Genomic DNA, 7,013 nt, shown 5'->3' on the forward strand with positions numbered 1-7,013 from the left:
TAAGGTCCAGCAAACTGTCTAGGCTTGTGACAAGCCACGAGCAGCAGAGCTGGGGCTTGAATCCAAGCTTAAGTCACAGAATTAGCCCCTGTTCCTCTGGGTCGCCTCAGGACAACAGCTGAACAGTTTAGCTGGGATTTTAGCCACCCAGAGTCACAAGAGGCACATGCTTGCCTCTTCCACTAAAATGTTCATTTGAAAATGTAATGTTCTATAATTAATGCTCCTTTTAAGGCATATCTGAGCTCTGAATCCTCTTGGCAATCTGTGCTATAAGGATTTCACTTTTCTGACAAACTGGTGTGTTTGCTAATAACACTGCAAGGGAAGTCTATAATTTTTTTCCTCAGCCATCATGAGTGTCATCTCCTTGTATCTGTCTTTGCAACCCCAGGATGAAACTCAGGGCCTCATGCATGCTAAGTAAGCACTCTACTATCGGCAGCATCCCAGCCATCATGAGTACTGGGGGATGGACCCCCCTGTAACAAAAGACAAAGTAACAAGAGAAAAATTCATTAATTCATGCGGCTCCTGTCATCCCCCAGGAGCAACAAGAAAAAGCAACTCTCAGCAGGGTCTTAGACCTCTGGCTTACAAAAGAGCAATGCATTCATGGAGAAGAGGTAGGACACAGGAAAGAGTTGGTTTTCTGTTTGAGAGTGCCAACCGCTTCCCTACCTAGCACACTCACCTGGTGCCCTGGGAATGCCCTTTCTCCCCTCTCCACAGCATCTGTGCTCTGAGCCCCCAAGCTCATCCTTGAGACACACAGTACCTCATCCTTGACTCTTACGTCAGAAACCACTTGCACTGTGATCATGTGTAAATCTTAATTTAATGGGTAAAAACATTCAAGTATATCTTATATAAACAATATTTTCCATAAAGCTTAATAACTAGACTCTCATTTTTTTTAAAAAGGAGAGTTGTGTGTTTCCCAGGTTGGAAATTACGGGATGGTAAGTACATGTGAAGAAACCAGTGGAGTAAGGTTTACATGAAGATTTCATCTGCTACATGTCTCTTGGCTACAAAGAGTCTAGAGTTTCTCCAGTAAAGATGACTTTACATCCTATCTTTAGGCAGAAAAAGGAGAAGATGGAGAGAGTTCTTCCTGTTTTTGCTGACTCTTCATTGTCTTTCACTCAAAAATATGTATTTTTTTTTTTTAGATTTTTTTGGTACATAGCCCAGTCTGGCTTCAAACTTTCAATCCTGCCACATCAGTCTGGAAAGAATAAAGACATTTTTAAAAATAATTTATTATTTTTATTTTATATGTATGAGTGTGTTGCCTGCATGTAGGTGACTGCACTGGGGTCATGCAATGCCACAGAGGTCAAAAGAGGGCATCGGATCCCCTGGAACTGGAGTTATAGACAGTTGTTAGTCACCATGTAGGTGCTGGGAATCAAACCTGGGTCCTCTGCAACAGCAACCAGTACTATTAACTGCTGAGCCATCTCTCCAGCCCCAGGAATAAAGACGTTCTAAAGAGACACTTGCATACCTCTCTCTTGCTATCAGACTATTGAAATGACGATCCCTAAGAAATTTGAATTTCCTCTGGAATCTTATGCTCAGAGAAGGAAAAGCCTGGGAGCCTGGTGTCAGTCACAGGAGGAACTTGTCTCCCAGGAAGAGATTTTACACAGTATGTCCTAAGACCTTGCAAAGCAGACTGGAGCCTAGACAATGGTGCTGGACTGGCAGGTTTTGGTGGATGCTCTTGGCATACCCATAGGTTAATATAGTTGCTCCCCTTCTGGGAGCAAGGCCTGGGTATGGTGGGAAGGCTTCTGACCCCACAACTCTCTCTTTTTACAGGGTAAGCTGAAGTTAGCTTTGCAGGGAAATAGACATGTTAGGTCAGACATGGAGAAAAGTGAGCCTAGATTGCCTGGTTCCAAGGGTAGGCCTTCCTTGGGGGAGGAGGGAACCCTGGTTCTTTGAACTGTAGCCAAGCTAGCCAGGAGCATGACTGTAGCCCTTCATTCTGCAGTTCTCACCATCTCTCTGTAGGGTCCTTTCTGGAAGCAGATGTGTTCACTTAATGAGTAGGCCAGCCTTGGATAGTAAGCACAACCTCACATCTTCTCTGAATATGTTCTGGACAGTTGACAACCTAACTTTGTACTATGGGCCGAATGTTTGTGTACCCTTTAACAGTTACATGTTGGAGCCCAATCTCCCATCTATGATAGTATTTGACGATGAGGTATTCAGAGGTAACTGGAGTTAGATTAGGCCATGAGGGTTGGGGCTTCATGATGGCATTAGTGCCCTTAGAAGAGGCGATATCAGAAAGCTTGTTCTCCTCGCTTTCATGTGAGGACACGGTGAGCTGGTGTCTGTTCAGGTCAGGAGGAGTGCTCTCACCCCAAACTAACCATGCTGGCACCTCGTTCTTGGACCGTCAGCTTCCACAGCTGTGAGGAAATTGAGTTCTGTTGTTTAAACCACCTGGTCTATGGTGCTGTTATGGGCAGTCTGAGCAGATTAAGACATCCTAAGGGGGTGAGACTGGGACAGTTACCTATGGGGAGGATGAGGACTCTGTTCTTGTGGTTTCCAGCAGTTGGGGGGTACTATAAGGCAAAGCCTTGGGAGGAGCAGTGTGTTTGGGGGTTGGGGGCCAGAGACACTGAAAAATGAGATTGTTTAGGGTACTGCTCAGCCATAAGTCTAGTCCTGCAAGGGAGTGAAAAATCTCATTATGAGTTACGGGAAGGGTGTGTTGGGAGGATCTAGGGGGAGTTGAGGGAAGAGGAGGGGGTGTATATGATTAAAATACATTGTATATGTGTATGAAATTCTCAACAAAGAAATAAAATATTATGTATTATGTATATAAAACTTGCTCACTAATTTAAGAAAACTCAAAGCAAATCCATTCTTTTCCTAAGAAATCTACATTGCAACAGTCCCATCTGTTACTGGCTATATTTTCTCAGATCAGTGTTGTGAAATAACGGTTATTTGGATTGGGGGAAAGAATCCTGTCATGATGGTCATGATGGTCGATTATGACTATTGATTGACCCTGGAGGCTGACTGGATCTGGGGGTGGGGCATGGCCACATCTAGGGAATGGGGTCACACCAGGGTATAGACATTCCTCACTCCAGGAGTGAAGTAGGTTTTCATTAGCCTGAGTCTGTTTTTAGAGGTGGACGCTAACTCCTCAAGCTCAGATGGGCAAATGGAAGGTGAGGCAGGTCTCCAAATCCCATGGCAAATATGTAGGCTGGCACAGGAGCCTCCAGGACCTCCTTCTGGGACCAAGGCCTGGGTATAGTGGGAAGAGCAAGCTCTGTAGACAGATAGCTCTGGATATAGATCCTGTTTCTCCCCAGGATTTGCTGTTTGTCTTCTTGCAAGTTTCTTAACTTACACGGGTTTTGTTTTCTTCATCTACAAGGGGAGGGGAGGGGACGACACCAGATTGTCATAGTTCAACAGGTGTTGGGGCTGCATTTATCCACAAATGCAATGATGGTTACAGATGTGGTTGACCACATTATTTGGAGGGCCTTGTTCTAGAACCTGAGATACAGGTGAGGAGACCCAGATGGACTCCTGTCCTCCTAGAGGCTGGGAGTCAATGTAATCTCAAGTGACTGGGTTTGGAGGACTCCTCTGGGGCCCATACTGCAGAACCAGGAAGAGAGGATCCTTTCCCTCCTAAAGCCTGTCCTCTTTCCTAGGTCTATGTTTAGCACTGGCCTGCCATGGAAGAGGATAATCTCTAAACCCGGACTAGGACCTGTGGTCTGGTGCATGGGAGAGAGTATAGCCCCGGGGAGAACAAGGGCTTGCTGTCTTGACTCCTATTTAGGGCAGAGTCTGAAGTTAGAGCAGCAGCCCTTTCCTTCTCTGAGGGCCCCAGGACTGGATGGTGACTGATTGCTGTCTTCAGGGCTGATTCTACTCTGGACATACCTGTGGTCCACAGAGCTCTAGTGAGTCATTTGGAACAGTGCCAGTGTATTGGAGAAGGCCCCGAAGGCCAGCAGAGAATTTCTGGACCAAACCAGCATCTCTGGGTCTAGTGGAGCCTTTCCTGGCTTCTGTGAGCTCAACTTGGGAGGAGGCTGGAGCTTCTGAGCGGAGGGGGAGAAAGAGTTTTCATCAATCCATTCAACAAACATGTATACAGCACCTTCTATTCACCCTGTATATTAGGCGCTTGATAGAAACAAGGCAGATGAAAACCCCACCTGGCGGTATTGATCAGGAGAGACAATAAGTTGGAAAAATACGAAACATGTTTAATAGTAACAAATGGAAAGAAGGAAAAGACCAATGAGGTAGAGAAGCCATGAGTAGTGTGGGGAGGGAGACAGCTGTCATCTCTCGGTTCTGTGTAGCCAGTTTGACTGCTCTAAGAACTGAATTAGTACAAGGTTGAACTCACACCATTTACATACATTTACATGTATGTGAGGATCTTCACAGGAGAGTGAAGTGTGCAGAAATGAATGACCAAAGCATGCCGCTTTCATACTTTTACACAAAGAATAATGAATCTGTAAAGGCCTGATGGGACAGTGAATCTCTGGACTAGGGTAGTAAATTCTAGGGATGTCACTTGCAAGTGTCTGGAAGTGTATAAACGCCAGAGGAGAAGTTACTTATTCCGGGTAGCCCCGCTGCTAGTGTCTGGTGACAAGGCCATTTTGTCTTGAGTGGGGAAGATGTCCTGCACCAATAGAATCTTTATGGTTTGCTGCATGCAGGAAAGACAGGCCGAATGGCCCTTTCTGAAGCTTTTGGGGTGTCCAGCCTTGGTACACTGGGACATGAAGCTATCAGCTACAAAAGTCATGCTTGAGAACCACACAATGGAGTTCCATGCCTGTAAGTAGCTCTTCAAGTGAGTCCAGCTTGAAATGATCAATGTGGCCATTTTGGCTCATTTTGAGATGCTCCCCCCCCCCCAGCCCCACCCATGTGCTGTGCTTACCTTCCTTACATATGTAGACACTGACATTTTAGATGGGGCCTCCTTTTGAAGAAGCGAAGGAAAGAAAAATACCCTGATGAAAGTGAGGGCGTACCCCGTGCTATGTGGCTCCTGAGGAAAGCCAGGAACAGGTACTGTGGTGGGGTGTGTCTCATAGTGTCAGGGGGCCAGGTTGGCTGCAGCTGTGTGAAGGGGGAGTTGGACACATAGAATCTTCCAGATTGCAGAAAGGACTCCCCTGGGAGCCAGTAAAGCTCTGAGCAGGCGTAAGATCTGCTTAAAACTGTAAAGGCTCATTCTGTCTGCTTGGTTGAGACAAGACCTCTGCAATCCAGGGAAAGCCAGGAGGCTTTTCTCTCCCGGGCCACACATGGCATGCTTCCTGGCATAGAGCTGAATCGGCCATTCTTAGGTTTTGGTGGTCAGATTGGTGCCAGGTGGACAACCTGAGAAGGTGCAGAGGCGAGGGGGCAGGCCCTGCATCTGGGATCCTGCCCCAACAGGTTTCTGCTGGGAAAGATGTTGATGTTTTTAGCATGGCTTGCCGGGATTCTGGACCAGAGGCAGGGCTGACCTTTTGTGTCAGTTAGGAGATGCAAATAACAGAGGCTAACAATGACTTAAACAAACTGGGAGTTACTTTTATTTATAAGACTTCTGGAGGGCAGCTGCTGGCACTGGCTTGGTCAAATGATGATACTCTTGGCCTAGCCCGCAGTTTGCTAAAGTTTCAGGCACTGCATTGTCAATCGAGGCAGGAAGAAAGGTGAGACTGAGGGAGGCTAATAGCAAAAGCATGGGCTTTCCCAGAAGCCCCTGTAGACTTCTACTTCAATTTCATTGGCCATACCTGGTCACATGTTCACCTCAAACTGCGAGGAGGCTGGAAGAGTGAGATTCTAGATTTATAGTTACTAGTGGGAGGTGGCTGGAGAGAGGCAGTTGGGACTGACCACTGCACAGAGCATCAGGGTGTCTGCCGTGGCCCCCCTGGATGACCTGGCTTGAGGTCCCTTGTGCTTTGGGGGCTTCATCTCCATGACGTGTCATCTCCACAAAGCTCCTCTGGGGACCACTGATTAGAAGCTCCAGCATTCCCTTCAGTGGTCCTACTCAATCCAGGATGTTCTGTCTTCTCTCTCTTTATGTGTCACATAGACATGTGAGGGTCACCCCACCCCTACCCTGGGGAGCTGTTGGTCTTTATCTAAGAAGCATACATCTTCAGCATAATTCTCACCCAGCAGGTCCCTAAGACAGCTTCACCATGCTCTTACGAAGACAGCCATTCAGGGACCTTTAGAGCCTGACTTGACTCACTTACACACACCATATGTATGTTTACTCCTACGTTCTGGCACCATGTGCAGGAAAGGGACACTCCAGCCACCTTCATGTCACACTGTTAAGAGTGAGACCAGGGTTCCCTTCCCACTACCCTTCCCACCATCACTTCCAGGAACCCCAGCACCCCTGCATCCCAACAGTGGAGTTTGGGGAGTGAGAACAAGGGCTTTGCCAGCGGTGCCATCCTTCTCAGGGAAGGGCTTAAAAGCTGAGGCATGGATTCCATTCCTCAGGGGAAAGGATTCAGGCCTGATTTATTCTGTAGATCTTCAAAAATGGCATAGGAGCAAAAGACTGAAATATTTAGGGCTCACACAGGAAGGGACTTTTGAGGAAGAGGAATGGGTGGGTTCACTGGAGCTAGCCCAGGTTGGGGGTTCAGCTGACAGAGGCTGACAGTGAGGCCCCTAGGAGATCATTACATCAGTGTAGCAGTGGGGTTTTTAGACTACAGTTTATCTTTCCAGAAGTCCATGGGAACCGTTGTGTATTTGCTTTCTAAAGGTTGGAGAAAAGATTTTTTTTTCTTTAAAATGGAATTGCATAATAGTATGGTCATACCAGCAAGAAATGAAGATTGGCAGTTTTATAGTCACATGACCAATTCAGTTTGCTAAGCTGGAGCCTTCTGAGCCAAGGGTCACTGATAGGAGAGTGTGTTGGGGGGTGGGGGGTAGGGGGTAGGAGGGTAGAGGGC

The sequence above is a fragment of the Nannospalax galili genome, unplaced genomic scaffold, assembly GCF_000622305.1.
Source record: "Nannospalax galili isolate Female #2095 unplaced genomic scaffold, S.galili_v1.0 scaffold561, whole genome shotgun sequence".
NCBI classification, from domain to species: Eukaryota; Metazoa; Chordata; class Mammalia; order Rodentia; family Spalacidae; genus Nannospalax; species Nannospalax galili.